The sequence below is a fragment of the Antechinus flavipes genome, chromosome 2 (assembly GCF_016432865.1).
Source record: "Antechinus flavipes isolate AdamAnt ecotype Samford, QLD, Australia chromosome 2, AdamAnt_v2, whole genome shotgun sequence".
Classification (NCBI taxonomy): Eukaryota; Metazoa; Chordata; class Mammalia; order Dasyuromorphia; family Dasyuridae; genus Antechinus; species Antechinus flavipes.
Window position 1 is genome coordinate 175,853,620 of NC_067399.1, and position 9,262 is coordinate 175,862,881.

Consider the following 9,262-nt stretch of genomic DNA (forward strand, 5'->3'; position numbering starts at 1 on the left):
GTGATAGAGTGGGTGAACCTACCTGCACAACCAGAGCAAAATTACCCAGTGCTTGTGGCTAGAATTTTATTAAAGGCCATTAAGCGAGCAGTACAATTATCTGGGATAAGACCTGACAATACTTTTATACTGATACACAAATTAATGTGTGCCATGAAACCATCCCAGAGTGGCAAATTTTATTGGCCACAGCTCCAAATTTTGCACATGGGTCTCCATTAAAGATAACCAGATTATTATATAATTGGCGATGGATTCTTGAAGAAAAGGTTTCTAAAGTTCCTCTTAAAGGACCAATTATCTTTACAGATGCATCCAAACACAATATTTGTGCTGTCTACTCTCATGACTTAACTATAAAGAGAGTAGTCAGAACTCCTTTTCAGTCCACTCAGCAGCATGAATTGTATGCCTATAACCTATTTAACATGTAAAGGACTGCTTGCCATCTAGGGGAGGGGGTGGAGTGAGGGAGGGGAAAAATCGGAACAGAAGTGAGTGCAAGGGATAATGTTGTAAAAAATTACCCTGGCATGGATTCTGTCAATAAAAACTTATTAAAAAAAAAAAAAGAATGAATTGTATGCAATCATTTTAGCTCTTACTTGTTATCCAGGAGATATAAATATAATATCTGATTCAGCCTATTCAACCCAAATAAAATTTGTAGCCTCTAATATATATCAGCTTTTTAAGGAACTTCAAGAGCAAGTGAGAAAGCATCCAGGTAAGATTTATATCTTGCATGTCCATTCTCATAGTGGACTTCCAGGTCCTATTTTTTAATTTCAATATACTTTTATTTTAAAAGAGGTCACAACACTAAGCTCAATCCCATTATGCTATTATACAAAATACAAATGCTTGCTTAGCAGTTGAGAGGCAATCTTTAGAAGCATATTTGAAAAGTGAATAAAAATCCATATAAAACAAATATTCAAATAGTTTCCATAGGAACACAGATAAGTATGACCCCATCTCTTACATCTTCCATATTGTTGCATTTGTGCCAATCCTATTTCTTAAAACATTTAAAAACTCTAGCAGGAATTAAGTCAATGGTCCCCCAAAATGCTCTAATTCAAGCTAAATTTGCAATTAATGTCTACAAACAGCTTCTATACATTAATACTAGCTAAAGTACAAATTGTCTAGTGATGTTCCATTCCACTTTCCCAACTGCAAGATAATGGCAAAGTGTTGATATCCTGATCCTCTACTTCTGCCAGAAAACCTTGGTTCTTGATTTGTTGCATACATTGCCATGCTGGCCCAGACATCACATAATAGATAGTGGGTCTCTGAAATCCATTAAAAGTGGAAGCAGCAGGAACAGTGTAAGCACCCATGTTTTGAAACAGCATCCAATCTCCTACAGGCATTTCTGGTAAATCACAGTGTTCAATAATTCGATCAAGGCCATCACATGTTGGTCCCCATATGCTAGAAGAATAATACTTCTCATCTGGTTTGGGTCTCCTTTGTAAAATAGGTTTAACATGTGCATGATCAGAAAGGATGCAATTAAATGATTCATATACTCCATCATTTACATAGTATATAAAGGTTTGGTCGTTTGTCTCATCTTCATCATCAGAACCTGTCTGTTCCCTTAATACAAGTTTTTTGGCAATAATATTAACTGCTAGCATGAAAGCTGATGCAACACAGTATCTTCCTAGTTCAGTTATGATTCTCCCTCCAAAGTCAGAAGAAAAATACTTGTCCAATGCTGGACTGATTACACTTGAGATCTCTTCAAACTTAAGCTTTACATCTTCAGAACCAGAAAAACCACCACCAATATCAACAAGATACATGTTGAAACCAAATTCACTCCCATGTCAAAGACACATTGGGCATCAGAAACTGCTTGGAGAAAGATTTCTGGATCAATACAACCACTTCCCACATGGAAACTAACTCCAATAATATCAATATTCAGTTTCTTTGCTCACTCAAGAAGTAGCCTACTAGTTTTGAGAGTGGCACCAAATTTAACACTTAGCCAACAGACAGCTTTGGAGTCATCAGTGGCAATCCTCAAAACAAGCTTTGCCTTTGGATGAGCTCTGGCTCTTTCATTAGCTCTATTTCACTATCAAAAGTCATCATTTGTACTCCATTGTTGGCAGCATACTTAATTTGTGACACTTGTTTGCGTGGATTTGCATAAATTATCCACTCTGGAAGCACCCTCTCTGTACTAATTGTATTTAAGTCTTGCTAGCACAATCAAATCCTACTCCTATAGTAGCAAGTATCTTTATTGCTGTCATTACATTTAACAACACAAAAAGGAGTTACTCAAGGAAGAGCTTTGTACCATCTCAAATGTTTTTTAAGGACGTCACCAAGGTCAGCAACATAGAAGATATCTTTATCATCAGAAGAAGAAACTTCATTAATTTTCTGGTCCAGAATCTCCTTTGCAGTAAAGCCTTCATCCAGGAAATTGAAGTTAAATTCATCATTGCTAAAGTTGTTCATGGTTTCTTGGTTTTCCTTTAAAATGCAACAAAACGGAAAACTAAAAGATGGAATTTAAAGACACACTATTTTCAGCTTTATACACAAGGTGGTTCTCCAGGAGGATAAAGTCCTATTAAATACAAGGCTACAAATGTCCCTTTGGTACAGCCATTGCACTGGATGTTCTCTTAAAGGGCAAGGATGGAGTGGGCAGACCCCATGGAGATGCTCAAGATGAAAGGAATTCGATGGCTATACTGCCTTCCCCCCAACCTCCGCCCCCACTCATTCACCTCCTGCCCAGCTGGAGGAGACGCACTAAGTCGCCCACCCAAGGTGGCACAAGAGCTGGTAGCAGAGGAGCTACTGGTGGTGGAGGCTGAAGGGATCTGACCCAGGTCTTCTTTTTGATGGTAATTCAAAGGCAGATAGCCTTCTAACCGTGTTGGCCAATACTCCTTTATTTCAAGAAGCCCAATAATCTCATTTTAAATATCATCAGGCTGCTCAAGTTTTATGTTGACAATTTGAAATAACAAGAATGGAAGCTAGGAGCATAGTAAAAGCCTGTACGGCTTGCCTTCCTTTCCACACTCCTACACTACCTCCAGGGAAGAACCCTCATGGTTTGAGACCCAATGAAATTTGGCAAATGGATGTGACCCATTATAAATCTTTTGTTCACCTGTCTTTTATCCATGTTGTGATAGACACCTTTTCAGGATTCACTTTTGCAATACCAGCAGCAAAAGAGACAGCCTGAGTAGTCACTGAATTCTTTATCCAAGCATTTGCAATTATGGGTGTGCCACAAGCCATAAAAACAGATAATGGATCTGCATTATGCTTCTAAACATTTTGCACACTTTTGTGCACAGTATAAGATTTTACACACCACTGGCATACCTTTTAATCCTCAAGGACAGGCAATAGTAGAGAGGAGAAACAGAGACATTAAGATGCTACTCCAAAAACAAAAGAAAGGGGGAGCCACGGGTAACCCTAGAGAACTTCTAAATCTAACCCTTTATATGATTAACTTTTTGATTTTTGACAAAGATATACTGACTCTGGCAGACAGGTTTTATAACCCACCGGAAGGGCAGTGTCCAGTGCGAGCAGCTCCACTATCTTTAGATAATCGCCAGGTGATGTGGAGAGACCCAGAAAGTGGTGAATGGAAGGGACCAGATAGGCTAACTGCTTGGGGGAGAGGGTTTGCTTGTATCTCTACAGGTGGAGAAGGAATCAGATGGGTGCCAACGAGCCGTATTCACCTTGTCCATTGGAGAGAGACAGAGCAGACCCTTGAAACGAAGGAGAAGATCCAAGAAACATCAGGTGGTTCCATCACTGACTGTGCCCACCACTGAATGAGCATGGCAGTTATGGCGTTTGACTCATGGACATCGAAAATTGTTGGACTTCAAAACCCTCAGGAATGATTGGATTCTCTGAGATATGATAAAACTGTTGTAGGACTTGAAAACCCTCAGGAGTCATTGGATTCTCTTGAGACATGATAAGACTGTTGTAGGACTTGAAAACCCTCAGGAATCATTGGATTCTCTGAGACATGATAAGATTGTTGTAGGACTTGAAAGCCCTCAGGAATCATTGGATTTTCTGAGAAATGATAAGACTGTTACAAGATTTCAAAATCTGCTGGAATCATTGGATTCCCTAACACATAAAAAGACTGTTGTAGGACTTCAAAAACTTGGGGGGATAATTGGATTCCCTGATATGTGAAGCAATGGACAATAGTTTGGTTTTGGACTATCTCTTGGCTGCTGAAGAAGGCGTATGTTTGACTGTTGTTTACATACCCTCCTTCTAGGACTTCTGAAAATCTTTTACAACACTGTATTGATCTATATTGTTTGTTATATCACTACTTGCATGTACAATTCATGTTTGTTACACCACATTGAGTCTGCACTGGCTGTGGGGAGACTCATCACCGATAGCCTGTACATTTTTGCTATGTGCTTGTGTAATACCTCCCATGCTGATGGGTTTGTGCATATCTGTTTCTAATAAGACCCTTCAGGCCAGAAACCCGCTAGCAATCCCCACTTCCCTTTGGTGCTTTTCATCTCCCTTCCTGAGATGTCAGGGAGGGCATGATCACCTCCTTTTTGGGGTTCTCACCTCCCTGAGAAGTCAGGAATGCTGTGACCACCTGTATTCTAAAACAAAAGAAAACGGGAGATGTAAAGGTCTGAAACTCTTGAGTCAATGCACTGAGGTTGGTTTGAGAATTTAAGGCTAATTACTGATTGGACAATACTCTATAAGCATATGCTTGGAAAATGGCCCGCCCCACTATCCTATGCTGGCTCAATAATTGGTGTATATAGAGAATTTTAGGAGGGATTAGGGGATAGAGTAAGACTAGCCAGAGTCACTTCTGGGCAGGAGACAAAGAAAAAAGGTCGCAGAGATTCTGCTTCCATCCAATTCAATCCTACCTCTAAAGACCAAGAATGAAGACTAAGGACTTTTGCTTATCCTGACTCCAGCTGATTCTAAAGTATCCAGGGTGCTAACACGGTCATCACAGATAGAGAAGCTGTCCTTGAACTCCTGGAGGAAAACTTCCTCTTTTCATATATCCTTAAAAACTTCAATCAGCTTTGGTATGAATTGTGTCCTTCCCCCTTTTCCCTCACTTTGTAAATCTCAGTTGGAATAGAATCAGCATCAAGTGCTTTGCCACGTGAATGGAACCTAATGGCTTTCAAAAACTCTTCTTCAGTTAGAACTTCCACTAGAGAGGAATTGACTCTAACCTGAGGTAAATATTTCAGCATCAATGGATATCAGTCTGTTGAGAAAATTATGGAAATATTCAGCCCATCTCTCTAGGATCATGTCCTTATCACTAATCAATGTGATTCCATCAGCACTAAATAGATGAGATGCACCATATGTCTTTGGCCCATAAATAGCCTTCAGGGCATCATAAAAGCACTTTGGATTGTTACTATCAGCATAAAACTGAATTTAATCTGTTTTCTTACTAAGCCAAAAAATTCTACATCTCTCTAAACTTCACTTGTATTTTACTTTTGATGGAATTAAATGTTGCCTTCTTAGAGATGAATGAACTAACCAAGCAATACACCAGAAGTACTAATATTTCCTGAATACACTCTACACTCCCCCAAATTAGCAAATGATTCCTAGTACTATCTTGGCAGTTCTGACTCTGGTTGACTGTATAATCCTTAACTGCCCAATCTCAGTTTCTTAGATTACAAGGGAATATAAAGACATCTTTATCCATGTCTTGTGTACAACCAATTTATACATCATCATTATCATAGCATTTATTTAATGCTTATTATGTGCCGGGCATTTTGCAAAATGCTTATATTATATCATTTGATTCTTACTACAATACTGAGGTACAGGTACTATTATGTCTCCATTTTATACTTGGGAAAACTGAGGAAAAGAGAGGTTCAGATAATTTGTCCAATGTCCCACTACTAAGTATCGAAGGAAAGATTTGAAGTCAGATCTTCTTGACTCCTGACCCAGTATTCTATCCACTGTGTCACCCAGGTCTCTAAGTTATAAAAAAAGATCTATTTGGTATGATGTGAGCTAAGGCAGTCCTAGAGGTGCACATACAAAAATATGAAGTAGACATCACAGTGTTAGTAGAGATGTAATGTGGTATAGGACACTGACACAGGACTTGGAGTCAGAAATATCACTTCAAAATCTTCCTAGTTGGCAAGTCACTTAATATCTCTCAACCTCACTTTCCCACCTGTAAAATGAAGGAGCTAGACTTAAATGGCCTCTAACATCCCTTCTAGTACTAGATCATGTGGTTTTTCTTAGCTTCAATAAGCCAACCCACAAAATAATTCATAATGATTAGAGTCATTCCATCTGAATTTTTAAGATAATTGTTCAAATAACATTCACCTCTCCCCCTTTACAACATTCCATTCCCAGAATATACAAGGCACACATATGCTATAGCAAGAACATTTAATTAGGACCAAAAAAAAATGCAGTTAATGGTAAAGAAGAAAAATGGTTGTGATTCTTTGTCCTATTCTCAAATAGATGCATGTTCCCTTCATGAAGTATTATTCCAAGCACAGAAATGCTCAGGATCTTTCTGAATCTTGAGCTCAGCTATTTTCATAATCTTTTTTTTCTCCATGGTTTTCATCTCATTCTTTTCCAAGTTTGTGCTCGTGATGCAAGATCTCATCTCTGTGCAAATCTTCCAGGATTCTGAGTCTTGGATATTCTTTAATGAACAATAGTTCTCTAAAACCTCATGGTTAGGGAAAAATTAAAACCATAGTAGAAAGCTTCCACTAGCCCATATGACATTTGGAAAATCTGAAATCATAATAAAAAATCCAACAAGAAATCCACAGTAATGGGCAGCTAGGTGGCATATTGGATAGAGCACCAGCGCTTAACTCGGGAGGGCCTGAGTTCAAATCTGACCTTAACAAAATCCCAAATTATTACTTATTTGAATGGTCTGCCAACCTAGCTATAAAACGGAAATGGGATTTTATATGTGTGTGTTTGTGTGTATACATACATAATAAAGCCTTAATTAGCCTGTATGCCAAGAATCCCATGCAAATTAGTTATTAAATAGTCATCTCTTTTATATGCGACTTCTTTGCAAAGATTTGCCTTGATTTATTAGAATTATATCATTCTTTTAATGACTATCTTCTCAGGGTTCTGCTATGTAATCAGAAAGGTCAATAATGATAATAGCTCACGTATTTGAAGTTTGCAAAGCATTTTATGTACATTATTTCATTTGATCCTTACAGCAACTTTGTGAGATTAGTCCTATAAGTGTAACTTCCATTTTACAAATGAGGAAACAAAGCAATAGAGATTATCTGGCTCACCTGTGGTCCGGTAGTATCAGAGTTGAGGAGGGAGGAAACACATTACAGTCAGGCATGTTTCTCAAGGCCAGAAAAGAGCTTCCAAAGTCTGACTTTTGTCATCAACAAAGAGAGTCAGTTAGCAAGAGAGAAAAATGGAGCTGGAAATCGAATTGGGTTGTAGAGAAGACTTCTTAGAGGGGAGGGAACAAAGCACCCAGTCATGAGGCTCAGTCAAGGCAATAGTGTAATATCAAAGAAAAGGCAGATTGGCCAGGGTAGCTGGATCACAGAGAAAAGTGTGAGCCTGGAAAGCTTAAAGGGGCCCAGATTCAAAAGGATTTTAGATGCCAAAGGAGCAGTTCTCACATGTTTACTTAAATAAGTTCAAAGAGAATAACTCTTAATGACAAAGAAGCTTCCTCCATGAAGAACCTCTTCTTCTTGGACTTCTTTTCCCCCTATGCAAGTTTTCTTGTCCTGATTTTTCCCTTTATAAATGATACAGCCATTAGACAGCTCTACAGAAAAAAAAGTGCAAAAGGAAATGTATCTTGAAGAGAGGGGCAGGTAAACTGGATCTGTGAACTTTTTTTTTTTTTGATAATTGCATTGTGATATATTTGCTTTCCTTGTAATCCTTTGTGTTTTATATGCATTTAAAAACATCTGAGAAGTGGTCTATATTTTTGTTCAATTGTTTTAGTCACATCTGATTTTTCATGACCCTATATGGTGTTTTCTTGACAAAGATACTGGATTTCCTTTTCCAGCTCATATTACAGATGAGTAAAGTGAGACAAACTGGGGTAAGTGGCATGCCCAGGGTTACATAGCTAGTGAGTGTTTGAGGCTGAATTTGAACTTGGGTCTTGCTGACTTCAGTTCCAGCTCTCTATGTACTTTCCCAACTAATTGCCCCTGAAAAGTGGTCTATAGGTTTCCCCAGATGGCCAGAAATATCCATGATACAAGTTAAGAAAGTAATGACTTTGCAGAAGATAACACATTTCAAAGAATCACAGAATATTAAAGTTGAAGGAACCCTAGAGTTCATTTACAAATTCCCTCATTTCTTCATTAGTGTTGAGGACCATGAGGTTTGGAGAAGCCTTAAAGGAAAGCTCAGAAAGGCCACACAGTTAGTTTATAGCAAACTAGCTTATAGCAAAGCCAAAAATAAAGCCTATTTTCTAGTTTAGTTCCCCTTCTTTCCAATCTACCATGAGTAAACAACCCTCTTTCTACTTTCTATAATGTCAGGAAGGGGGAATAACAATAAATTAAATTAATTCCTTCTCATTGAGGTATGAGAAGAAGCATAGCCTGTTTTTGAACATATACATCTCATATGTATATTTTACATTAACCTTATCACTTCATATAATTACAACTTAAAATAAAATGCTACTTGGATTCTACTTTTTTTACATTTTGAAATCTAAAATTTTGTATGCCAACACTGGACATATTGCCAATTTAGCTGATGAAATCCTGTCTTTAGCCACATTTTTACTGAATAACAAGCATCTTAAATTGGTACTATTTTTAAATATATCAAGTTTATTTCCTCACTTAGGAGTTTTTTTGTTAATCTATGCGTCACTTTGATGTTTTTATGTTTTTATTCCAATCAGTTGAAATTCCTCTATAATGGATGTTGCTTGGAGACTTTATAACCTGGTACCATCTCCTCCCATAATGGCCCTCTTATTGCTTTTCCTTATCTAATGTGGTGTCAGAGAAGTATGCTTTCAGTCTTTCACATTCCAATTCTTGTAGTCATGGGGATTAGGACACTCACAACCCCAAACCATCACTTCATAAAAGCTAAAAGGGAAGTTAAATTTAGCGTACTTGAGAAGAATGACAAATGGCCATACCTTCCCCCAATCTACCCT

General features: G+C 37.9%; 1 pseudogene; it reads right to left on the reverse strand.

The window, feature by feature from the left end:
- Nucleotides 1-1,151: 1,151 nt before the first annotated feature.
- Nucleotides 1,152-2,538, reverse strand: LOC127552421 (ornithine decarboxylase-like; annotated as a pseudogene).
- Between the last annotated feature and the right edge of the window lie 6,724 nt (nt 2,539-9,262).